The following is a 27,690-nucleotide window of genomic DNA, read 5'->3' on the forward strand; positions in this document are numbered from 1 at the left end:
CAAGTTATGGGAAAACAAGCACTGATAAACGGGAAAGTTGTCCTTGAAGAGAGTTTCTTGTATAAACTGTTTTAATTGGCATTCTGTGATTGGCTAGTTGTCCTCCAAGGGCACTTGGAGGAGAAAGTGAGGAGGAAGATGAGGAAGGTTCACCCTCAGACTCAGTTAAGAAAGACCCCCAAAACATACTGCGCGTCCGTCAGGGGATTTCCGAAGTTCTCACGCGTGCGCAGAAGAGATGCACTTACATAACCGGGAGGTGGGACTGAGGGCCTCTGGCTGGGCGGTACTGGCTACACCTGGGAGGTTGTGGCCACTCAATTAACTGTATAAAAAGCAGATAGTGCTTTCTTGGAGGGAGTTAACTTCACACCAAGGACAACGTTGCCTTCGGCGGGGACACCTGCCAGTTTTGTGAACTTACAGACTCTCCAAGGATGCAGCTTCTGCTATGGGTAATTATAGGCATGCTAGGTCGGTAAGATAACTTTATAGGCAACAACTGGGTAACTGAGAAAGTCATGCTGGTGGCTTATTTCTCTTTTCCTTCCTCCCTTTTGGGTTTGTTCGTTTTGTTGGCCACCTCTTGGTAATAAATATTTGCTTTATTGAGTTCTTACGGTGTCTGGTTTTTCACGTGTCTGTATATCTCGGACCCTCCCTAATACACTCCCGTGTGCATTGACAGGGAAAGAGCTGTGATGGCCCCAACCAAGACCAGTGTTAGAGGGGCCCTGCCTCTAGCCAGGTAGAGGCATGGGAGAACCGTGTCTGTTTGACTGTGTGGATCCGATGGCCTGGCATCGGAGATGCCGAAAAATTGAGATCTTCCCCCCCACCGAGAAAGGGAAAGGGAAAAAGGGGGCTCTTCCCACAAAACTCACACTGTCTGCGGCTAGCTGTGGCTGGGATTTCCCCTCTTTCATCGATGGACACATGCTACTGCTAACATGGGAGCGGAGGAGAGAAAGGGCGACCTCCTCCCCAGAAGGTTCCTCTGCAGGTGGGTCAAGCCTCTCTGATTAAGTCTGAGCAGGTCTGGGCTGGGGGCAGAACAGGGTGCAGGAAAGCAGAGGCAAACCGGGGCCACAAGCAGCCAGGTGACCAGGTTGAAAAAACAAAGAGAACCTCGGACAGCTCCAACACACACTCTCTCTCTGTCCAGGCAAAAGTAGAGTACCAGCCGTTTCCTGAGGAGAGGGAAAAAGTAACTCAGCTCCCCCCCATAGTCTTCTGGCAGCCATCAGTCTGGAATCAGGCCTGCTAGTTAGTTCTTTTGTGTGTGTCAATCACCCCAGCCAAAAGAAACCACCCTCCTCCTCCCTTGTTCAACATCTCTCTTTCATAAGGATGCATGGGAAAGAAAAAAAATTGCCACTTGTTTTTTTAGAACAAGTAAACCTATGACATTGTCCACCCCTAATTCTTTTTTTCCTTTCCCATGCCACCACACTCTATCAAATTAAACCTTTGAACTACATACGTACATGCATTATTCTACCTATATACACATTCACAAATATGTAGATACAAATACAGACACAGGCACAGAGTTATGGCCAGTTCACCTGAAGATAAGGTCCCCTTGAGGTATGCACTGGTGTACTAGGGTGAATTTATGCTGATACTTTTGGTCTGTGTTTGGCCCTGCTGTTGAGAGAATCTTAGATGATGCAGGACATATACTGCTTCAGGCCTGCTTGCACAATCCGGTCTGCGTGCCGGACGGCAGGGACCTGTATTCTCCAGCAGCAGATGTGTGTCCTTGAGCAGCAGATATCAGAAAGCTGCATAGAGGAAAACAAGGAAGGAGGATGTTATCCAGGGTGTGAGAAACCAGAAGATGGGGGGGCCTGGAAATGTGCCTTGGCTAGTAGAGCCAATAAAGTTATAGATATAGTGTGTGAAAGTGAATGTAACCAATAGAAAGTTAGAATAGAGTGTGTGAACCCTGTAGGACCCTTGATAATGTGTGTATTTTTGGAATAAAGTTAGAGCATTGACTGTACCTCCATGAGGATGTGTCTTTGACTCTCGAGCTCCTTTTTTGCATCTTCTCGTTTTACCCTGCCACCTGTGAAAGCTTTGCTCTTTCCCTGCCAAGTTATGGGAAAACAAGCACTGATAAACAGGAAAGTTGACCTTGAAGAGAGCTTCTGGTTTAAACTGTTTTAATTAGTGTTCTGTGATTGGCTAATTCTCCTCCAAGGTCGCCACATATCCCCTTTTCTTATTACAATTAACAAGTTATAAAACAGTGTAACTCTTAAAACTTTTCTTAATACAAAATAACCTTATTTTAAATAACTAAACAAATCAGGGCCTTATGTGGTAAGGCCTTTATAAAAACTGGTCATAACTTTATTAGCTTGTGCAACATTCTTCACCATGTAATATTCATAACCTTATTAATTGTGTAACCTTCAATTATTCTGGGTTTATAAATATGTAAGACCTTTTATCTGAGGGAATCAATATTGTACTTACTGTTATTTGAGAATAATTTATGTGGTTGAGGTGATATTGTTGTATAATTGTGCCTTTAATTGAGATATAATTGATATCGAATGTTTGAATTTTCATACACACACACACTTTTTCATTCATTCAGCAGCCGCTATTCACACGTTTCATTCTCACATGTTCTGCATGTTTATTCTGTTCTGTTTTTAACTATGTGTTAACTAGTAGTGGTTATTGATTTTGTGTTTCTTTTGGTTTAGTTTCATCAATTATTGTTTTTTGTGATTGTTCCTGTTTTGAAGAAGAGTTAATGTAAGTTTACACATATAGAGAAGAGACCCGTATTCCCTTCTCCCCCTTTTTTGTTGTTTTTGTAATATTTTTCCTAATGTGTGGTGTGTTTTTTATTATTATTGGTTCTGTGGGTGAGTCTGGTGATATGTATATTTTTTATATGGTTAAATTCAGTTATATGAGTGATGTGTGAATGGCAGTAAAGCATAGCTATTGAAGGTAAATTTTCAAATTCTGATCACAGTTTGTGCCTAGAATAGACAGGTTATCATTATAATCTGCTCACACAGCTTGAAATCTAGCGTCCTCAGTGAGAAATCAGTCCATGTTGTCTCTGGTTTCTGGAATGCAGACAGTCTTCGGGTTTTTGTTCATTTATCTCTTGTAGTTGTTCTTTACCTTTAAAAACAATCTTAGCAAACATCTTAATAACGGTTCAGTCAGTTTTGATGGAAAATGGACAGGAACAGGTGTGAGTGTCAAGTGAATCTGCAGTTTTTCTGTAGTTATTTCTAGGATTGCTGAAGTTATTGCTGTTGTTGGCAGCCGCCGGTAGCGGCTCGTCGCGGGGGGGCCAGGCCAGGCCAGGCCGCATAGCCGACCAGGGGTGGGACCGACTTTCCGGCTGCTTCTTGCTCTGCTGCGCCCGCCGCTCCCCAGCGCGGCACGGGTGGCGCTGCGGGGGGACTTCTGCAGCGAGGCAAGACACACACCCTCGCTGTCTCTCTCCCCCCCGCCAGGGCTCTGCAGCCGCGGCACTGCCACCGCTTTGGCCCGGTCATGGCAGGGACCCAGCACCGCTCCAGGCTGAGTCCCGCCCCCGCCCGAGCCGCCGAAACTGCTGCCACCGGCAGAGCTGGGGGGGTGCGCGCGCCGCGCCTGGGGCATCCATGCTGCACTCGGCAGTTGGAGCCGCCGCTTCGGCCCCAGCGCGGCTCCACAAAGTCGCCGCTCCACGCCGCGCTGCCAGTTCGCACTGCGTCCTGTCCTGGCAAGGCACGCCCCGCAGCTGCCGCTCCAGCGTGCGCTCTCCACGGACGTCCACATGTGCCGCGAGCCCTGTGCACGGTCCGTCCCACCGCGGCCACGCCGTTTTGGCGCCGCCGCCGCGTCCTGTGCCGCGAGTTTGTGCAAGCCCCGCGCAGCCGCCGCCGCAGCCCTGGGCCATCCCCGGGGGGGGGGGGGAAACTGCGCGGGCCGCGCTCCCGTGTCCTGCCTGTGCCCGGGGACCCCAGCTCCGCACCTTGAGGCGCAGCCTCCGCCCGGCACAGCCGCCAAAACTGGCCCCCCCCCGGCTACCCTCCCTACCGCGGCAGCGCTGTGGGACCGGAAGAGATGAATCCTTCCCCGCCACGTGGCCGGGAGAAAATGGTTGCACCCATGGAACCACGCGGCCTTCACGTGGCTGCAATTCCACAGCAGCTCCACGGTAAGACTTATCCTGCATGCATTCCTCATCTCACGGCGGGAATCTAATAACTGTTTCTTTGCAACGTCCTCGCAGCCTAAACCATGCACTCGCACTTCAGAGCCCGCGCGTTTGTGAAAACCTGGCACAGAACCACTGCCTGCAACATCTCCCTCCCACTCCCGGCTGCGGGAACACAGTGCCGATCCCAACCATATACTTTCTCCTTCCCATATTTTTTCCTCCCGTGTTCCCGGTGATTTCTCCCCACCTCCATGTCTTTGTCCGGTGTCTAAGGGGTTTGTGAGGGGGCAGGAGGGTTAGATTCAGACCTCAAGAACCTTCCTTCACAACCATCAAGGTTTATGGCATCACCCGTAGAGTCCCAAACTTGGATCATCCAGGCCAGAATGGGCTCATTCGGGCGATGAATAACGTCTGCCTGTGAGCTCTGGAGGTTGTTATACGATAAGGACTCAGTGATGATTTCTGGCTCTGGACTAGCCACCTGTGAAGACTCTGCCTCCCCATCATCATCAACTGGGCGAACCGATTTGGTCTTATATTTCTTCTTTTGGATAGGGGCAACCTCCATTGGCTTGGTCTGTCCTTTTGATTTGTATGATGGAATGGAATTTGCGGACTCCTGACTTGATGAACAGAAATCAGTTTATTCTCTCATGGCTCAGGGTTTTTATATCATTCACATTTAGCTCGGAGTAGTTAAGCAAATTAAGACAGAGCACAGCTGCAAGTCAGTGTCGTGGGTTAAAAAGGGGTTTCCCCTGGAGTTGGAAAGTGGATAACTCCAGGGGATGGTGTTCTTGGTGTTGACCCAATCAGCGCCCCTGCAAAATTAAACATATCACAACAGGCCGGAAAAGAAGAGGGATTGCGTAGTTGGAGGAGAGGCAGCCATGTTTTGAGACCACAAGGAAAGAGGGGCCAGGGAGCCCCGCTGGGGGCCAAGGCCCCCCAGCCCCCCAGCTGGGGCTGCAGAAACTGGGAACAGTGTTAAACTGAATCGGGTGCCATGGCCAAAAAAGCTGGGGGGAGTTTCTTCACTGTGAGTGGACAGCTGAAGAAACTCAAATAGCAGCATGAGCAGCACTGAACAGAGAGCTGCGGCTGAAAGCCAAGAAGATAAGAGGGAAGCAGCAAAGATGGCATGGAACCAAGCTGAGACACAGAGCTGTCCGACAGAGAGAGACAGAGAACCAAGCTCAGTAGAGACTGTTTGGAGTGAGACTTAGCTTTACTTCCCCCAAACCCTTTGAGACCACTTTTGGAAGGAGGGGGTGGACTTCCACTTGGAGGGAGTCCTGAAATGCAGAGAGGTCCTGGAGCTGGACCAGGACTGCCAGAAGGAATGCGGGGGAAGGTGGCCTCCCTTTCCCCCCCCTTCGCCATGCTGGCAGTTTGAGACAGAGCAAAGGAGCTCTGGTAGGATGCTTGGGGCAAAAACTGAACTGAAAGCCCTAAACGTTCTGACTCAGGAGGAACTTGAATCCCCTGAGGAAGGGACTTTCACGAAATGCCTTGCACTTCGTGATATGATCATGGTGAAGCAAGCTTGTCCCTGCTTTTGCAACCCACGGGAGAGAGACCTTCGGCTGGAGCTGAAGGGCCGAGGGGTGAGAGGAAACCCCTGCTTTGTAACGAAGAAAGAGAGAGATATTTTCCAGCTACGATGAAGTGAACCTGCTGCTTGGAAAAGATTGTGCTGCCTTGAAAGTGATTCTTTTCTTTTCTTTCTGAACTTTTATTTGGAGGGAAAGGAGGGATTTGATCTGTATATATATTTATTGTTTTACCATAGGAGAGATAGTTAGAATTGTTGTATATAATGTATTATAGTATTTATTTTTAGTAATAATTTTAATATAATTTTCCCATGCTAGTAGATGTGTTATGTCTGGAAAAACCCTCTCACACTGAAGCAAATTGTGGGAGGGGAGCTTGGAAATTGGATTTTTGGGGGTTTCAAACCACGACAGTCACACATCCATCACTCTCACAGACCGACCTATCACACACAGATACACCACACACACAAAACATGGAGTTTCAAGTAACTCCTTTTTACACCCACATATGGTAAGAATGCAAACAGAATAGCTGAACTCGTTTCTGGGAAGTAAATCACGGCCTAGAGAAAACAACACAAGGTCATCTTAGACATTCCTCAGGCCTCTCTCTTCTTGTTCTCACGCTGGCTGCTACAGATTTGACCATATCCTGAGTCACCATGGTATCAGGCTTCCAGTAGGCAATGACCAAAGCCCCACACGCCAGCTGCCTCTCCATGGGTCTATCACAACCTCTCTCCCTCATGGCTTTTCATAGGGTTTAGGAGTTGTTCGAGGGTGAGCTTTCATGTTGTAGGAGCTGAACAACTTTCTAAGAATTTACCCATATCCTCCCAGAACCCATGCCACTCGAGGTTTTCCACCCCTGGGGTAGGCTTCTGGACACGTTCTTGATAATTCTTGGCCCTAGCTTTGTATATTAGGTATGCCATAATGGCACAAACTTGCACAAAAAGTCCAAAAAGTAAAACATCTCTGACATCTAAGGAGAATTTAAACTTCCCAGAGGCAATTGTAATGGATCCAAAGGGAAAATGGATGAAGGGTTGGGCAAATATACTCCCCTCCGTTTCTCCATAGGAATGGGTGCCATTATCCTTAAACCCCCAGAGGAAGCAGCTTAGGCTAGAACAGTAGTGCATCCTTGAGGATATATTCTGGATGAAAATCACAGATGCTGAGTTTGCCATGTCATAAACCCAGTGCACAAACTCAAAGGTACTTATCGCAATGAGAGTCTTAATATCCGAACTGAAACACATTGACAGATGGGACAGATATCTTGGCATGGTTATATGCCAGAGGAAAGCAGCAACCCCAAGCATCATGGTGCCTACAGGTTCAAAACGCATGTAAATCACACAAGGGCAGTTATTCCTTTTCCACCTCTCCCCTCTTTGGGGGCCCCAAGTTGGGCGCCAATTGTGTCTCAGTTAATGAGACTGAAGTGTTTTGCTAAGGAGGATGAGTTATGAGATCTTCCCCCCCCACTGAGAAGGGGAAAGGGAAAAAGGGGGCTCTTCCCACGAAACTCACACTGTCTGCGGTTGGGAATATGAAGAGAGTATTCCTTCCTCCCTCGTCACAGCTGTGGAGAAGCTATCAGATAAACTGACAGGTAAACTGACTTAGGAGTTCCAGCAATTCAAAGAGGATATGTCCTACTCCCCACCTGTACAGACCCATATCTCAACAATTGCCAACAGGCATCCTCTTGTTCAAGAGAGACGATATAGAAGATTGTTGTGGTTTAGGAGTGGTACTCCCAAATTTAGCGCTCCCATTGAGAGTCTCTAAACCACACTGCCACTCACCCGCTCCCCCCCTCCCCCTCCCCTGCAGCAGGTTGGAGAGGAGAATTGTAGGCACAAAAGGTAAAGATCACAGACCAAGATAAATACAATTTACTGGAAACAGCAATGACATAAATGAACAGTAACAGCAACAATATTAATAACAAAAGTGTAAAAAGAGAGAGAGTGATTCACGTGCAAAATGCTCACTGCAGAGCCCCAACTTAACCTGACCGCATCCGCACTACCCCAACTGGAAAGAATCCCTTCTCCCCAGAAGACTTCCTTCCCCCTGCCTCCGGCAATGACGTGAGGTGGTATAGAATAACCTCTGGGTCCTAGCCATGCCTCCTCCTGGCTACTGCCAAAAATTACACCTGTCCTGACCAAAACCAAGAGAAAGGTACACACCCCAGGGTTACCCTGTGGTTTTACCTGTGGGACCACAGAGAGGGCATGAGGAAGTGGGATGGACAACCTACCTCTACCCTATATACACGGGTGCAGGTGGGAAATGCAGGGAAAAACAACCACAAATGTGGGGGGTTTTCAGGAAATTTGCTGTTCCATTCTCCAGCGGATGGTTTTCCAGGCAGAAAAGAAGGTCTGATGATACTACTAACTCTATGGAGAGAAGTTCTAGTCCATTTCTACAAGAAGTAAGTAGGGAATCTTGTGATCAGTATTAGAGGGGTCCTGCCTCCAGCCAGGTGGAGGAGAGGGATAACTGGGTTTACTGGACTGTGTGGATTCGATGACCAGGCACAGCAACCCCACAGGCTTTAGTAGACACTGGTGCACAGTGTACCCTAATGTCATCAAGCTATCCAGGGGCAAAACTCATTTGTATTTCTGGAGTAACAGGGGGATCCAAACAGTTGACTGTATTGGAGGCTGAGATTAGCCTGACTGATAATGAGTGGCAAAAGCACCATATTTTGACTGGACCAGAGACTCCGTGCATCCTTGGCATAGATTATATCAGGAGAGGATATTTCAAGGATCCAAAAGGGTATCAGTGGGCTTTCAGTATAGTTACCCTGGAGATGGAGGAAATTGTCTGTGCTTATGACCTGCCCTGCAAGGCAAAAGTAACTTTTGTTTTTGCTAATAAATTTCTTGGAGTGAATTAAAGTAAATTGATACTAGATAAACAGTGTTTGCAGATATATATACATATGGCTTATTTTAGAAGAATTTGGTTGCAAAGGAAAACAGGTATGTAGCTGTTTTGATTGTTATTATCTCTAGTAATATGGCAATATAAAAACATAAAGACATCACCCAAGAAAATGTGTAAGGGAAAAGAGAAAAGAAAGAGAGAGAAAAAGTAAGAGTTCATAGTCACCACCCAGAGGTTTCTGACGAACTTGGTGGTTGTTGCTGTTGTCACTGTTGTCACTGTTGTTGCTGGTGTCTTGGTCCGTAAGGCAGTGGTAGGGGAAAGAAGCCCTCCAAACATAAAGTTGATTGGGTTTATATACCCTCAGAAACTCTCCTGGTGCCTCCTCTGTGTGTGTGAGCGGATGCTGTTTTTGCAGTTATGCTGTTTTTTCTGCTGGTTTTGCAGAGTCACTTAGGCTTGGGGAAGGAGGTTGTTTGGAGGCACCCCTGCTAAAAGTGAGACCTTCTCCGGGGAGGTGGTGGGTGTGTGCACAAAGACATGGCCTGGCTCATAAGAGATAAACAAAACACACCCAGAGACTAGTCCCCGGGCCTCCACAAATCTAAGAGTTTGTGGGCTATGGCCTCCTCCTCTCAACCTTTATCTTCAATCTCCTGGCAGGAGCCTTCTTTGCACAGTAGCATTGTTTTAAGGCAATTAAAAAATCCAATTCCTCACAGCCTGGTCTCTCAGATGACCCTTTTGTTGTAGGGTTGCTGAAGGCTGAAAAACAGCATGTGTCAATTGCTACCACAATGGTGCACCAGCGGCAATATTGCACCAACTAAGATTCTATAATTCCCATCCATAAACTAATTTGTCAACTGGACAACCAAGGAGTGATCAGCAGGACCCACTCACCCTTTAACATCTCTATATGGTGAGTGTGAAAGTCTAATGGAGAATGGAGACTGTCCTAGTTAGAACAGCTGGGACCGATTCATCACTGAATGGGTGTAGCCCAAAACTGTGTATTCTATAGCCTTCCATGCCATTTCCCAGAAACTGCTGTCAGTAGAGACCTGCAAGGTGGGGGGATGTTCCTGTCCTCATGCCCTTTTATGGAATTCCTCACTCTGAGGGAAGGACTGAGCATCCTTTTATGGAATTCCCCGCTCTGAGGGAGGGACTGAACATTCCTGCCTGAACTGGAGAATATATAAACCTGGAGTTTCGGAACCTTTCCACCACTCGTGGGATCCAGAGGAGGACTGCAGCTCACCGCTCTCAGCCAGACTGCAGCTCACCGCTCTCAGCCGGACTGAGACCACCACCCTCGGCTGGACTGCAAATCACCACTTTTGGCCGAACTGCAGCAGCTCTCCCACTGGCAAGTTTTTCCCCTCTCCCTTTTGCTTGGGACTCAGGGGGGGGGCCCAGGGAGCACCGCTTTGTTTGTGCCCCGGGGTGCTGGGTTGTACATTTGGGCTTTGTGGGTTAGGGCCGGTTGCTTGTCTGTGTGGTTGTACTTATTGTATTATTTTATTAAATTGTTATTCTGACTTGTAATCTCTCTTTTGAGTTGGGTTGGTTTCCCCTGCTGGTTAACTTTTAAACCAGCACAGAGAGTAACAGTAGACTATCAAGGCCTGAATGTAGTCAAACCACCACTGAGTGCTGCCATACAGGACATGTTGGAATTTCAATATGAACTGGAGTCAAAGGCGACTGAGTGGTGCCACAATTGATATCGCTAATGCATTTTTCTCAATCCCTTTGGCAGCAGACTGTAGGTCACAGTTTGCTTTCACTTGAAGGAGCATCCTGTATACCTGGAATTGACTGCCCCAGGGGTGGAAGTATAGCCCTTACATCTGCCATGGACTGATCCAAACTGTGTTGGAACAGGGGGAAGTTCTGAAACACCTGCAATACAATGATGGCATCATAATGTGAAACAATACAACTGAAGAAGTTTTTGAGAAAGAGAAGAAAATAATCTGAATCCTTCTGAAAGCTGTTTTTGCCATGAAACAAAGTAAGGTAAAGGGACCCGTACAGGAGATCCATGTTTTAGGAATAAAATGGCAAGATGGACGTTGTCAGATCCCAACGGACATTATTGATAAGATAACAGTGGTGTCCCCACCAATTAACAAGAAAGAAACACAAGCTTTTTTAGATGTTGTGGGATTTTGGAGAATGCACATTCCAATTTGTCAGCCCTCTCTGTCAAGTGACCCAGAAGAAGAATGATCTCAAATGGGGCCCTAGGCAACAACAAACCTTTGAACAAATCATACTGTAGCCCTAGGGCCAGTCTGAACATGGTAAGATGCAAAAAATGTGCTTTATACTGCAGCAGGGTGAATGGCCTTTCCTGGAGCCTCTGGCAGAAAGCACCAGGGAGACTCGAGGTCGACCTCTAGGTTTCTGGATTCAGGTATACAAAGGATCTGAAGCCCACTTATACTCCAACTGAAAAGGAGATACCGGCAGCTTATGATGGGGTTCGAGTTGCTTCAGAGGTGATTGGATATTCAAAGGGAGGGTCTCTACACATCATGCAACTGATGCTACATGGAGTAGTAAGTAGGTGGCACTGATCACACAATGAGCTCAGATAGGAAACCCCAGTCCTCCAGGAATCTTGGAAGTCGTCACAGACTGGCCATAAGGCAAAGATTTTGAAGTGTCACCAGAAGAGGAGGTAATAGTGGTGAGGAGGCCCCACTATATAATAAATTACCAGAAAGTGAGAAGCAATATGCCTTGTATACTGATGGATCCTGCCATCTTGTGGGAAAGCATCGGAGATGGAAAGCAGCTGTATGGAGTCCCCTAAGACAAATTGCAGACAATGTTGAAGAAGAAGGTGAATTGAGTCAGTTTGCAGACATGAAAGCCATCCAGTTGACCTTAGACATTGCTGAACAAGAAAATGTCCAATACTGATTCATGGATGATGGTAAATGCCTTTTGGGGGTGATTGCTGCACTGCCAGTTATTCTGCTTCCATTGCTGCAACCCTGGGCTGCTGCGTTGTGGCAAGATATTGCTGCCTGGGTGGAGAACCTGGTTGTGAAGGTATGTCATGTGAATGCTCATGTACCCAATAGTCAGGCCACTGAAGAACATCAGAACAACCAGCAAGGTGGATCACGCTACTAAGACTGAAGAGGTGCCAGTGGATTTGGACTGGAAACACAAGGGTGAGTTATTTTTAGCTCGGTGAGCCAATGACACCTCAGGCCATCAAGGAAGAGATGCAACATATAGGTGGGCTCATGATCGAGGGATGGACTCAACCGTGGACACTATCACACAGTGTAGTGGGTTGGCTTTTGGATTTTTTAGGCCTTCCTTAGCAATGGGGTCAGAAATCTAAGGAAGTATTCCATATCATCCTTTAGCGTAACACAACATATAAATAAGGCAGAGATAAGAGAGCTCACTCTCTTCTCTCTTCCGGTGGCTGAAGGCGACAGATCTCTCCGCAGATGGTCTTTGCTTGTATAGACCAGGGCCTGCCTGCTCCGACCTGCCGTTATCTCCGTTCCCTTTGGGAGGTGTGGGGAGTTGGTTGGTGCTTCGCACGGTTATGCTGTCTCATTCAGGGAAGTATTTATTCATTTTTTTGTATTTATTCTCTAGCTCTGTATTAATGGGATATTTGAAGGATATTGTGGGGGTTTTTTAGTGTTTTTTATCCTTGTTTCCCCCTCCCTTTTCCTTTTCATCCTCCAGGAGCTCCCTATCGTGTGTACAATATATTCAAATTGTATATATGATTATAAACATTTTTTTTTTTTTTTTTTTGTCCAACAGAAACTCCGTGACATCCAGAACAAGTGGTGGATCGATCTAGATGAAAAAACTCAATTTTGCGCAGATACAGGTGATCACAAAGGTTTCTATGAGGCCTTGAAAACAGCATACGGGCCTACATACCAGGTACAAAGCCCTCTACTCGGCGCTGATGGTCAAACGCTTCTAACAGATAAAACCTCCATTCTGAATCAATGGTCTGAACACTTTCAGACTCTTTTCAGTACCAACTGTGTGGTTCAAGACTCAGCAATTCAGTCCATCACATAACAACCAGTAAAGTATGAATTGGATACTGCCCCCACTTTAGGAGAAACCCTCATGGCCATACAGCAGGTGAAAATCGGCAAGGGAACTGGGGTTGATGGAATTCCACCCGAAGTCTGGAAACATGGGGACCTTGCACTCCATGCTAAATTTCACGAGTTTGTGGTGCGCTGTTGGGAGCTCGGCGAACTACCATCTGACCTTCGTGATGCAGTCATCATCACTTTGTATAAGAAGAAAGGTACTAAATCAGACTGCTCAAACTACCAAGGTATTACTCTGCTCTCCATTGCTGGCAAAATCCTGGCAAGAATACTCTTGAACAGACTAATACACACTATAGCAGAAGGAATCCTACCTGAAAGTCAGTGTGGTTTCAGAGCCAACAGAAGCACCACAGACATGGTATTTGTTCTCAGACAACTGCAAGAGAAGTGTAGGGAACAGAACAAAGGTCTTTATGTAACCTTTGTCAACCTCACCAAGGCTTTTGATACTGTGAGCAGAAAAGGACTATGGCAGATTTTGGAACATTTAGGTTGTCCCCCCAAGTTCCTTAAAATGATCATCTCACTCCATGAGGATCAGCACGGCCAAGTCAGATAAGGCAACACACTTTTTGAGCCCTTTTTAATTAAGGATGGTGTGAAACAAGGCTACATTCTTGCTCCTACCTTATTCACAATCTTTTTTAGCATGATGCTCCAAAGGGCCACAGCAGACCTCGATGATCAGGACGGTATCTACATTCGATACCGTACTGATGGAAGTCTATTTAATCTAAGGCGACTGAAGGCCCACACCAAGACCTTAAACCATCTTGTCCGGGAGCTGCTTTATGCTGATGACGCCGCCCTTGTTGCCCACACAGAAGCAGCCCTGCAGCAATTAACAACCTACTTTGCAGATGCTGCTGAGCTTTTTGGGCTGGAAGTCAGCTTAAAGAAGACAGAGGTCCTCCATCAACCTGCACTTCAGGAAGTCCCCCATCATCCCCACATCACCATTGGCCAATCAGATCTCAAATCACTCCAGCAGTTTAATTACCTAGGTAGCCTCATCTCCTCAGATGGTAAGATTGACGGAGAAATAGACAACAGGTTAGCAAAGGCATATAGTGCTTTTGGAAAACTCCATAAAAGAGTATGGCATAATAAACACTTGAAGAAAAGCACCAAGATCAGTGTTTACAAAGCCATAGTGTTGTCTACTCTCTTATATGGTTCCGAATCATGGGTCATCTACCGCCACCACCTGCGTCTCCTAGAACGCTTCCATCAACGCTACCTCCGTACAATCCTTAACATCCACTGGTCAGATTTTGTGACCAATACATCTGTTCTAGAGCAAGCAGCAGTCACAAGCATTGAGGCCATGTTAATGAGAACACAGCTGAGATGGGCAGGGCATGTCTCCAGGATGAAGGACCACCGCCTCCCTAAGATCCTGCTTTATGGTGAACTTGCCACCGGCTGCCGCATGAGAGGAGCCCCGAAGAAAAGATACAAGGACTCCCTGAAACAACATCTCAGCCTTGGCCATATTGTTCAACATCACTGGTCTACTCTGGCCTCCAATCGAGAGGCCTGGAGACACACCATCTACAACGCAGCTGTCTCCTTTGAGAACACACGCAGGATCACTCTCGAGGAGAAAAGGCAACGCAGAAAGAACCGTGTCTTGCAGAATACACCATCTAAGGAGTCTTTCTGTTGTGCTTTCTGCAATCGGATATGTCTGTCACGTATTGGCCTCATAAGCCACCAGCGTGCCTGTAACAAATGTGGATAGAGCCTTCCTAAATCTTCGTTCGCGAAGCCTAGCCATGATGATATATTTTTGATATAATTTCCTTTTGTTCAGACTTCTTTTGGTTTTTCTGTGGTTCGGTTTTTTTTCCCTTGCTTGAGAGAGTGGGAGGGGGGAGGAGACAACTTGGACTTGGTGAGAGCCAGGCCAAACTTACACACACAGGTTATCCATGAATGTGAAATGTGCTGCAATTAAGCAGGGTAAGCAGGCAAAGCTTCTGTGGTATGGAGGACTATGACTGAAATTTAGTACAGAGAGTGAAAGATAATATTATGATTATAATGATGATCCCAAGTGCCGCGGTCCGAAATGGGAGGATGGGACCGTGGCACAGCATGGGTCCGGAGCACGAGGGAGGATGCAAGTAGAATGCTTTATTCACACGTGCACACGGTCTTTTATCAGCTCGGGAGGGGAAAGGGCCAGAACATAGGGTGGAGCATGAGACAGACAAGTGGAGTGACAAACCAGGATAGGGACATGGGCAAAAGGGGGAGGAGTGGGGGAAGCAGGGAGCAGGTAAACTCATGGTAAGCCTGGGCATGTCCAGGCTGTGCACTGTGTAGTGTGAATACAATGAAACCACATAATAACAGTAAAGTCCATATAATAACTGTAAGGTCCATATAATAAAATCCTGTCAATTGCTGTATGTTTATCTCCACGCCTGGAACTGTTCCCATCACACCCAAGTACAACCTAAGAATCCTAAGAATCTTGTAGTTTGGCCCTATAGCTTAAATTTTGTAACTCTGCAGTTCTTACTTAAACATTGCTTAATGATAGATTAGGAAAGCATGCAGCTGTACTCAGTGACTGTTACACCCTAGAGTGATAAAAAAATAAAGGATTGTTTAAGTAGGGAAAACTAAATCAACCAAGGATTGTTTAAGCAGAAGAAATTTAGATTAACTAAAGATTGATGTTGATGCCTTGTAACAATAAGATGATTGACTGTCAGAGAGACGCTTGAGATGTTAAAGTGTATAAAAGCTCACAAAATCTTTGTTTCGATGGAGTGTTTATGGAGGAATTACCCCCAACACTACCCCGACATCGAATAAAAGGAATGCTGGCTTAACAGTATCATGCTGTTGAGTTTGAGTTCTTTGTATCAAGAGGCCTGACAGATGGACCATGTCACACTCCTGCAAACCCACCAATGCAAGCACCATGTGTTTACGATGGTATAAGCAACCACTGGATGGCTTGAAACATATCCTGTGCCCCATGCCACCTCCCAGAACACTATCCTGGGCCTTGAAAAGCAAGTCTTATGGCAACACAGTACTTCAGAAAGAATTGAATCAGACAGTGGAACTCATTTCCAAAACATCATAGACACTTGGGCCAAAGAACATGGCATTGAGTGGGCATATCACTGAGCACCTCATGGCAAGTGTTCTAGGGATCTGAGCCTGACTTCCCTCTGGTCATCATACCAATGAAGAATGAACTTTGATAAAACTGAACAAGCACAGCAATACTGGAATCAGAACTGACTCAAATGTGCAACATGCAACAATCCAACACCTCACACCATCTTTCCTGATTGAAAGACTGTTACCAAGGATGGAGGCCAAAGTCATGGACTAAATGAATTCAGCAAACATTTTTGTAAACACTTCCTGAACATTTGACAGAGGTGTTCCGTAGACTAAGGGAATGATGTCTGTATGTATATCTATCAAAACAGATAAATAGGGAAAGTAATGAGGTATTGGGAAGTCATAGAATCATAGAATATGCTGAGTTGGAAGGGACCCATCACAATCATTGAGTCCAACTCCTGGCCCTGTGCAGGACACCCCAAGAATCACACCATGTGCCTGAGAGTGTTGTCCAAACACTTCTTGAACTCAGACAGGCTTGGTGCTGCGACAACTTTCCTGGGGAGCCTGTTCCAGTGCTCAGCCACTGTATTCGTGCTTAATTAGATGTTGCTATTTTTTGGTCTGTGGTTGGCCCAACCACCTATGAGAGTTTACTCATTTCCTGCCAAGTTAGGAGAAAACAAGCACTGGTAAATGAGATGAAGGGAGCATCTTGTATAAACTATATTTAATTGGTACCTCACTATTGGCTGATGGCCTTTCAAGGGCATTTGTAGGAGAAAGTGGAGGATGATGAAGGAAGCCCCCAGACTCTTTTAGGAAAGACCCCCTGAGGTGCAGTACACAGGTGTGGGGGCGTTCCAGAGTACCCACGCATGCGCAGAAGAGGTACCACTTACATAATGGGGGGAGGGACTGAAGACCTCTAGCTGGGCGGTGCTGGCCACACCTGCCTAGGCAGACATAATCAGTTGATTGTATGAAAGCAGATAGTTCGTTTTTGGGAGGGAATCAAGCTTCACATCAAGGACAACATTGCCTTTTGGTGGGGACGCCTGCCAATTTGTGAGTCTACTCTCTCTGGGAATGCACCTCCTGCTATGGGTAATTCTAGGCATTCTGGGGTCGGTAAGAAAACTTCATAAGCAACATCTGGGTGAGAGGGGGAGTCGTACTGAGGGCTTATTTTCTTCCTCCTTCCTCTCTCTCAGGTTTTCATTTTGTTGGCCACCTCTTGGTAATAAATATTGTTGTTGTTGAGCTTTCAATGGTGTATGGTTTCAGTTTCAGCATCCTTCCCCGCTACAGCCACCCTCTGGGTGAAAAATCTTTTCCTGATATCTAACCTAAATCTCCCCTGACTCAGCTTCATGCTGTTTCCTCAAGCCCTGTCACTGGTCATAAGAATGAAGAGATCGGTACTTGCTCCTCTGCTTTCCCTTGTGAGGATGTTGAAGATCGCAATGAGGTCTCCCCTCAGTCTCCTCTTCTCTAGGCTGAACAAACCAAGTGACCTCAGCTGCTCCTCATAAGGCTTCCCCTCCATACCCTTCACCATCCTCGTGGTCCTCCTTTGGACTGTCTCTAATGGCTTAATGTCTTTTTTATATTGTGGTGCCCAAAACTGCACACAGTACTTGAGGTAAGGTTGCACAAGTGCAGAGTAGAGTGGGACAATCACCTCCTTTGACTGGTTGTGTCAAATGTGAGACTTGGCATGATGTAAATAGTATGGAATAAGGGGTGGATATTTGTGGGAAACGACTGGATGGTAGGCTTTGAATTTGAGCAGTTGCAGCTCTGAAGTTGTAAAGAATGTAAACAATCCAGGATGGGAAAGTAGAAAAGGAGTAGAACTACTGTAAATAACAGGTGCTGTTTTTGAGATTTGCCAGCACGCGAAGAACTGTTGACCACCTATCAAAAGACGAGTTTAGGCGCGTGAATAGAAGTACCTGACCAATGAAATATAATATGCTTGTGCGTGGACAGAGAAAAAGAATATAAGTCTAAGCTTAATGTAAATAAAGTAGCCATGTGTCTTTCCATGCTGTCTGGGTGCATTCTTGGCCATCATCAATCGGTGAACCCCGATGCGATTTATTACGCAGAAGATTTACTGCAAGGAGAATTCCTTGCATAAGACCACGGACCTTAGAGCAGTGATAGATAAGATTTATTGCAGAAGATTTACCACAGACCTTAAAGCGGTAGCGAGGGGATTTATCGCCGCAGACCTGAGAGCGGTGGCTGCGGACCTCAGAGCAGTGACGACGGAACCCCAATGTAGTATTTGTCGGCAGACCTCAGAGCCGAGCGACGGACCTTAGAGCCGAAAAGTAAGTCAAGACTTACAAATTTACAGACACCTGGAAAGAAGGTGAGCCATTGGGGAATAAATAATGGAAGCACAGATATCCGTGGAGGAGGAATCTGTTGGCATAGTGCTAACAGATACTAGAGAAGCATGGTGTGCGATATCAGAAATGTGCGCTCTGCACCTTACATAGTTGGTGCAAAAGAAATGAGGTAGATGCTCAGTCAGCATTTGGTACAGGCATTTGGGACTCTGCAGGAAGAGTGCTTTTTAATGCAACCACTGAGTCTCTCAAACAGGTTGCCAGCATCCTGAAACTGTGGTGAACTGTCTTTAAAACTTTAAAAGATCATGCTTCTAAAAAATCATCACCCTTCAAACCAGAAAATAAAGAAAAACCAAACAAATCACCCTCAGAGACAGTAAAAAGAGAAAGACCACCCCTCCTCGCTGCTAATACGAGACTTTTCGGTCATGCAGTCGCCCTGATGGAAGGGGTAGCACATCGCTGCCCAGCGTACACTGCACCGATCGAACAGTGAGAATTTGAATCGTGGCCGCTGCCACCCTGCGCGGAGTTGTGGTGCGGACGAACACCAGAGAGCCACTACGGCTGCCGGAGAATCCTAATGGCGTGGCGGAACAGAGATAGGCAGAGCCGCACGGGTAGGGCAGGAGTGCTCGGGAGCCGGTGAGAGGACAGCCCGGTAGCAGCAATGCAAGAAAAAACCAGGAACGGAGCAACCCCAAAGGGAAACAAGAACAGAGCAACCCCGAAAAAGTGCCACTTCTCATTGACAGGAGAGGAAGGCTAGAGAACTGCCTTCCCGTATTTCTGTTAACGCTCGTGTTAATTGTGTTGTGTGTCCAATGTCGTTGTGAACTCACAGTATTGCTAACGGTACCGTGCTAGTGTGTGTGTTGGGGGTTGTGTGTGTGTGGAGAAGCGACCATAAGTTTGTTAGTAACTGTTAAAACCCAGAGATGAGAGTCCGGGAGAATCTCCTCCCGTTAGAGTGTCTCAGGTGAACGCAAGAACATAGGAATTCACTTTAGGATTATTCAAACTGCTACCTGAGTCCGGCGTGCCGGGGCCACGCGCCAGGGCTGGGAGTTGTGCTCTGGGGTTGCCGCCGCGCCGAGCCGGGCCGGGGGGAAGGCATCACTGGCAGCCACGGTAGGCGGCGGCAGAACGGCAGAGGGACCCCAGCGACAGAGGCAGCGGCGGAGCAGGCGGCAGCGCCGAGAGCTGCTTCTGCAGAGCCAGTCAGACTTCTGCGGGGGTCCCCAGGAGTTCCACGGCGCTCGGAGAGGCCCGAGGAACAGCAGACCGACGGTGACTGCCCAGCGGTGACTGCAGCAGCAAGAAAAGAAACGAAAAGTAGCCTTTTCTCTCTTCCTCCCCGTCCCGCGGGGAAGGGGGGGGGGGGAGAGGAGAGTAAGAACGGCAGCAGAGGCTGCAGTCAGAAAGAGAAACAAAAGAGTCTTCTTTCCCTTTTCTGTTACTCTTGGGGAATAAGTATTTAAAACAAACAAGTACACACCTTTCCATAGTTCTCGTTTCCATCTTTAACTCCTTAGCTCTGCCGGGGGAGTTGCCCCGCAGAAACCAAGTATGTAAGTGGTTGAAAAAAGAAAGCAGAATCTCTCTCTTTAGTCTTTCTAATCACTTGTAGATAACTTAAAGCTAGAATTGTGTTCACACAATAATTTGTTGCCTAACAACCGAGTGACTTAAACGACCTCCAGCAGTTTCTCAGAACTAGGGAGAGAGTAGAACTTACCTTACAAAAACTACAACTTTACAAATAAGATAAATGGAAAACCAGCAAGCTGAGGATTTCCTTAACTCTTAAATAAAACATCTCTCTATCTCCCTGTTATAGACTGAGAAGTGACTGTGACAGTGGAGTGACCCTGTCAGGTTCTATGTGTACTGAACAAGTAAAGCAACTGTGACTCCTCTTATATTTTTGCTGCTACATTTGCTCAGTGCTTCTCTAGACCCTCAGTCTGCAGGAGTGGGGAACTGTCTTCTTGAAACACCCCCACAGTTAGTGCTGTGAATACAAGTGGTTAAAGCCAGAGGCCTTACCCTGGGTTGACATTACACTAATCATATCTTTAGAATTGTGTTTAAAAAGTTTACTCAGCTGATTCTTACACGATCTTGCAACTAGTTATTTGTTCTCCTTTGTGTTGCCTATGTTGTTGATATGGTTTGAAGCTGGCTCCCTGCCAAGTCTTCAAACCTTACCACCAGAAGTCCCGTCCCCCCCCCAAAACCTCAGGGAGAAGAGGGAGAAAAAACAACCAACTAAGAAAAACCTGAAACGAGAGAGAGACAGCTAAAGTGGTATATATAAATATATTTACACTTATATTACAATTATATACAATTAAAATATATACAATTTCACAAGGGAAAGGGAAGGGGGAAGGGAAAGGGAACAAAACCAAAATAAAAAATATATATCCCAATCAGTAGCCCGAGATCTAGTAACTAAAGAGTTAGCAAAGAAAATATCCCACCACTCTCCTTGGGACAACCGAGAGTTGCTCCAGGACGATCGCAGGCAACTTCGCCTCCCAAAGTCAACAAGGCCTTACCAGGCCTCACTCCCCAACACGGCAGACTCAACAGCAGGGAACATGCACCTTGAAGTCACCAGAAGGAAAGAGAACGAAGGCCTCTCCTCCTTTCTTCTTATAGTCTGGCTTACGTAAAAATCGTAGGGAATACTGGGTAGATCTGGACTCTTCCTTGGTTACAAACTGGTCACCAAGGAAGGCCCAGCCCAAACCACCACAGTTGTGAATTTTGTTCTCTTACCAGAATTTCATAGACAAACAGATAATGTAGATCACATCTAAGGAACCAGCTGCAAGCTGAAATCTGACCTTCTCCATCCTTCTGAACTGCACATGTAGCTTAAAGCTGAGTATAAAAAAGAATAATCAAACAGTATTTTTTCACTGTTGTAGACAAACATACTAAATATATTGGAAAGTAAGTAAATTAACTTTTAAGTAATTAACTTTTCCTTTCCTCTTGGAATAGTGGGCAACATTTCTACAGTGTTCTGAAGGGAAAAACGTTTGTAGTTATATTTTTAGTTTTGTGGTTATATTGTTAATTTCCTGCTGAGATAATATTGATTATAATTTTGGAAAACGAGAGAAAACAAAACAAAATCTTTAATTTGATCCCAAGTGCAAGAAATGTATAGTCTGTATTGAAAAGACCTGAGATGCTCTTGATGTTGTAATTAATATGACTAACAATACCTTTAATATGCCTTCAAGTGATCCTTATTCGTTTAATTATATCACAAATCAAAAAGTAGTCATTCTCAATCTATCATTAGTAATTCTCATGAATAAGAGGAGCCAATCTGTGACTCCGGTGAGCCTAACCTGAGACTGAGAAGATGATGCAGAATACAGTAAATTAGAGAGACTGTTCTAATTGCTTTTGTCATCTTTGTATTAATCAGAGCAATAACTACGACCATGCATTAGCCATTCAATGCAGGTCATGCATCTTGAAGAACAAAATGCATTGGTTTTTTCTTTCTTGTATAGCAGGCCTCTTGCCCTAATAGATCCCTGAATCTACTATTCCAAAGTTAAGAAAGTCTCTGTCACCAACAATGTGTTTTAACTTATTCTTTCTGTATGTAGTGTTATATTGCTAGCAAGCAAGAATCAGAGTTAAAATCAAAACTTGCATTTTTCTCCAGCATAGAAAGTTATAACATGATTAAATTTGTATTATGAATTCAGCTAAAATTTGAAAACAAACTCAAAATTCTATATCATATCCAATCTAGAAAAACTTTAAAAGGGTGGATTGCTCTTATAGTTTGAACACTGTCAAATTACCAGACAATACTATAGTTATTGATATTATATTTTTATTGTCTTTCATGAAAATTGGTATTATTTATATATATTTTATCCCAGTAGTTTTATAACAAGTGGCAAGAATTGTTTTGAATATCTCTCTTTCCTCTCTAACTACTGCAACATATGAAAGAAACCTCTTAGTTTACAAGTCCACACAAGATTATAAATAACAATGCATGAAGTACTAAACCTCACAGAAGAAAAGCCCTGTGTTAAAAAGCAAAGAAAGTGGTTAGTCCCCCCACAGGCCCTAGCTTGCAATCTTTTAATAGACTGCTAACTTCATAGCATGATGGTTTGTTTGTTTGAATGCTTTGTCTAACTTGTGCATTGCTTTACTGAATGCCTTAGTTGAGTGAATTTTGATCATGTCCTGGATATTTTTCTTCATGCTCTTAATGATCTTGGGTTCTTCACAGCACACAAGTTTTGAGCATTTAACACCAGCAGTGCCTGGTGCCTGATGCCTGATTATATCGCACTACCTGCTTTGTTCTACATGATTCTCTGCAACCGTTTATTGTCTAGGCTCTACTTTGCAGAAATTCCACAGATTCATTCTGTAGTCCAGACCCGTGAGATTAAGCACTCCATCTGTTCCAACTTGAAGACTAAGTCTACGTTCAAAAGTAGGATGCTGACCCCCTGTATACTGACTGCAAAAAGATTATGATTACCCACAACCACAGCATAGCATGCAGGTGACCCTAGCTGACCCAACAAAGCAAGAACAACTAGAACCTATTCCGATCTCTTCACTAAAGATGGATATGATTACAAAGATATCATTGTCTACACTTTTGCTATTACTCATTTGTTATGAATATTTTATGTTGTTTTCCTTGTTTTTTATCAATATACTGTTTAAATTGTTCAACAGTGGCATGGTCCAACCACAGACCATGCAGTAGAATGTATTTGTACTTAATTAGATAATACTACTTTAGTCTGTGTTTAGTCTAAAGCAAGCACTGATAGAAGAGAACTTCGTCCCTCAAGTGAACACCTTCTATAATTTGAGATTAATTCTATTTTACTATTAGTTGACAGCCTTCCAAAAACTTTTAAAAGAGAAAGTGAAAAAGAAAATTATATTAAGAAAGACCCCCAAAATACAACATGCAAGTGCAAAAGAAGTACCACTGTAGTGGTTTGAACCTTGTTTTCCCCCAGAGACTGAAAAGTGGTAACCCCCAGGGGTGGAAACCCCTGGAAGTTTTGAAGTTCTGTCCAATGAGCGCTCCTGCAGAAATGTAAACATATCACAAACACCGGAAGAGATGAGTTGTAGTTTTGTTAGGTTAGAAGAAGTAGCCATTTTGTAGTAGCCACGAGGAAAGGGGCCCAGAGTCCCTCGGGGCCTCTGGGGCCCCCCAGCCCCAGTTGGGGGCTACAGAGACTTGGAACAGTGTTAAGCTGGACTATGTGTCTGTAGTTGTGAGCTGGGAGATGTTTTTCCATCTTGAGTGAGCAGAGCAGAAGCGGCGGCAGCGTCCAGAAGTTATGGCTAAAAGCCAACTGATAAGACCTGAACCGAAAGAGCAGCAGGAACAACATGCAGCACTGCAGAGAAGACTCCTAGAAGGAGAGCCGAGGAAAAGAGAACCTGCAGCAGAGTTACGGAGTTCTGGGGGTAAGAACTGATATTAGACCCCCCAAACTCCTTTGAGTCCTCCTGGAAGGAGGAAGATGATGGACTCTTACTTGAAAGAGCCTTGGAGTGCTACAGCACTTGCAAAGAGGAGCTGAGAAGCTCAGTCGTCCTGAGAGTTGAACCAGGACGGTGTGGGAGGTTGGCCTTGGGGGCCCTCCCTTGCTGCAAGCTACAAAGAAGCTCGCAACCTGAGACAGGGCACAGAGGCCCTGCAAGGAGCTTGAATCTCCTGGAGATACCAGACCGTCACAAAGACCCCCTGCGTCTTCGTGATATGACGTGGTGGAACGGCCTTGTCTGGGGTTACGAAACCCACAGAAGACCCCTTTACCTGCGTCAAGGGGCCGAGGGGGATACCCCCCTCGTGAGTGCTGGCAGAGATCCAGCTATCAGCTGCTGCATGCATGAGATGAGGAGAACCTGCTGCCTTAGAAGAAACTGCTGCCCTGAGAGACTGGAAGGGATCTGTCCTTCTTTCCCTCCTGGACTTTTATTTGGAGGGGAGAAGAGATCTGATCCATTGTAAATACTATATGTCATGGTAGAGATAGTTGTGATTGTGTGTATAATGTGTTATAGTATTTATTTGTACAGTCATTGTAATATATTCCCTTTCCCCCACTTTGAGTCTGGTTGTGTTTTGTCTGGAAAAAACCCATCTCACATTAGGTTGAGATGTGGGAGGGGGGATGGATCTAGGGAATTGGATTTTGGGCTATCTCAAACCATGACAACCACTTACATGATGAGAGAGAAGCTGAAGGCCTCTAGCTGAGGGATACTGGCCACATCTACCCAAGTAGATGTTACAAACAACTTATATAAAAAGCAAATAACTCATACTTAAAGAACAGTAGAACGTAAGTTGTCCTTACGTGGAACACTAAGCTCAAAAGTTAACAACAACCAAAGCAAAACTTATTATTCATGTAACAATTAACCTAGCAGTTCAATTTCAAAACATGAAAGTTGACAGCAGAAAGACAACACAACAATCCTTTTTCCCTTACCCCCAACCTCCAGCTACGAAAAAAGCGGGGAGTGAGGAAACACAGGTTCATAAGATGGTCTTACTGTTTTTTGAAGTTGTTTATCTAAATAGCCAAAGATGCATACATGAACGTGATGGAGAAGTAGAGTTTTTGAAATATTTTGTAGTGACTACTAACAGGTTCTCTTTGAAGTCCAAAAACCCATTAGCATGGGGAAGTGTCTGTTTTGCTTTAGAAATAGAAAGAGTATACATTTATCTTTGAACTATAGGAATGTTTGTATGTATTTGAGTTTTGAATTGAACATGAAATAGAAATATGTTTGTGTTTTACGAGTTATATTTTTGTAAAGCAGAAATGCATAATTGGATCTTACTCATCTGAGGGTAAAACACAAGAATGATAATTCCTTAGTTCATAAAACACAGTGATATGAAACTCAGAAGTATGTCTGTATGAAAGTGTGTTTGACAGTGGTCACTGTGAGAGTTTGTATGTGTGTATGTTTTGGTTTTGCTCACAAATACACAACACCCTTAAAATAAAAACAAAACCCATATAACCCTAAATTGAATGGAGTTCTATTTACGGAAATATTTTTAGATTGAATAAAAGCTCTCAAGAACAAACCCTATAGTAGAAATACCTTTAAACAAAAGTTAAAGAACATAAACCCTGAAGTCATCGAGTTATTAAGTTTGATTCAAGACCATTTGTTTATAGGTCTGTTCTGGTAAAGTGTTGAAACAATAACTGAAATAAAGTTAATTTCTGATAGAGAATAGTGAGAATAAGTTAAGTAATTTGTTTAAGCTAACTAAACATGTTTTGTATTGATCCATAGTTATTTGGTTTGACATTGTTTGAAATTCTTTCTTTTGCATTTGTTTCTTGTGTACCTTTCTATATCTAACAAATGTTTGAAAATCTTGATATTTTTTAATATTAGTGCAAAAATTGGGAAGATAGTAATTGTAACATTATTTGAAGTTTTGTGTATTTTATTATGTGTCCCCTGTTTGATATCTTGTGTTCAATGAGTGATTGGTCAGAATTACTCCCAAGCCTTGTTTTTCAATTTAAAAACAAAAAGGGGGAATTGTGGGAAATGACTGGGTGGTAGGCCTTGAATTTGAGCAGTTGCAGCTCTGAAGTTGTAAAGAATGTAAACAATCCAGGATGGGAAAGTAGAAAAGGAACAGAACTGCTGTAAATAACAGGTGCTGTTTTTGAGATTTGCCAGCACGTGAAGAACTGTCGACCACCTATCAAAAGATGAGTTTAGGTGCATGAATAGAAGTACCTGACCAATGAAATATAATATGCTTGCGCGTGGACAGAGAAAAAGAATATAAGTCTAAGTTTAATGTAAATAAAGTAGCCGTGTGCCTTTCCCTGCTGTCTGGAGATATTGTCAGATATTGTCCTCATTTCAGCTGGGATAGAGTTAATTTCTTCTCAGTAGCTGGTACAGTGCTGTTTTTTCAATTCAGAATGAGAATAATGTTGATAACACACTGATGTTTTGTTTTTTGTTAAGTTGTGTTTATCATAAGTGAAGGAGGTTGATTTTTTGTGTCTCATGCTCTGCCAGGGAGGAGGTACACAAAAGAAACTGTGAGGGAGCATAGTCAGGACACATAACCTGAACTGTCCAAAGGGATATTCTATACCATAGAACGTCATGCCCAGTATATAAACTGGAGGAGTTACCCAGAAAGGGGGGTTGATCTGTGTTTGGGAAAGGGGTCTGGCATTGGTCAGTGGGTGGTGAGCAATTGTGCATCACTTGTTTGGTTTTTTTCTTTTCCCTTTTTATTATCATTATTATTTACCATTATTATTGTTTTTTACTTCATTTTCAATTATTAAACTGTTCTTATCTCAACCTACAAGTTTTACTTTTGATTCTCCTCCCCATTCCTCTGGGATATGGGGGCAGAGATGGTGTGTTACAGTTACAAAACCAGGGAGAAAAAAGTTATAGCGATGAATATTCTTACCATTACATCACCTCAAGGGAACCCAACCTGCCCGGCTCAGGGAGTTGGAGGGGAGGAGTTTTCCATGGGTAAAAGTGGTTCTGGGATATCATCCGCAGCAGCCCAGCCAAGCCAAGCAGGACAGCACATGGCAGGGAACAAAGAGACTCCAAACTGTAGTTAAGACCTGAACCTAACTGGAGTGGCCAGTTTTTTAGTATGGTTCCTTGTGAGTAGCACAGTTTTCTTGGGTTTTTGCTTTTGCCCCTGTTCTCCCATTGTTTTCTTTTGTTTGGTTGGGTGGGCGGAGGGTGGTTGGCAGGGAAGACCCTCCCCCATTTTGTTTCCCCTTTGTTCCCGAGGGGGGGGAGGTCACATAGTTGATGGATTCATCTTTTGCGGGTAAACCATTTCCCCTATATCTTTGTAGTTACTGCTATTTTCTTTTTATTAAATAGTTATTTTTTCACTTATACCTCCTCGCATTTTTGTCTCTCTGTATTGGGGGGAATAAAAGGGGAGGGTGTTCATTTTATTGGAGTTCCCACCTCCCAATATTTTTGTCTTTAAACCAAGATGGAGAGTGAGCGAGCATCTGCGTGGTGTCTAATTTCCAGCTGGGCTTAAACCATGTGTAACAGACAGATAACATACAAATGCCAAAAATTATGTTTCGCCATTGTTTCTGCCTGTCAAAAACTTCCTACCAAAAATTCTATGTCAGTTTTCCACCAGAAGTTCTCACCAGAATTTTCCCACTGGAGTTTTCCTGCCAAAGGATCCTGTTAATGTTCATGGTTATCATATCTCTGCCAACATCTGAATAGGGCTATGTGCCAAGAAACCACACACAACCTCCTTTGAACACTATAAAAGATGAGGAAAAATTTGGGAAAAGTGGGGAAAGAGGAGTGGGAGAGAGGATTAGCTATAGCAGCTAAGG

At 44.7% G+C, this 27,690-nt stretch overlaps 1 long non-coding RNA gene across 1 annotated transcript; it reads left to right on the top strand.

Moving 5' to 3' along the window:
- The first annotated feature begins 20,093 nt into the window (after window positions 1–20,093).
- On the top strand, window positions 20,094–21,260 carry LOC113960085. Its single transcript, XR_003531973.1, has 3 exons — window positions 20,094–20,104; window positions 20,230–20,231; window positions 21,177–21,260. It is a non-coding gene; the product is annotated as an uncharacterized LOC113960085 (long non-coding RNA).
- The last annotated feature ends 6,430 nt before the right edge of the window (window positions 21,261–27,690 follow it).

The sequence above is a fragment of the Corapipo altera genome, unplaced genomic scaffold (assembly GCF_003945725.1).
Source record: "Corapipo altera isolate COAL_440 unplaced genomic scaffold, ASM394572v1 60864, whole genome shotgun sequence".
NCBI classification, from domain to species: domain Eukaryota; kingdom Metazoa; phylum Chordata; class Aves; order Passeriformes; family Pipridae; genus Corapipo; species Corapipo altera.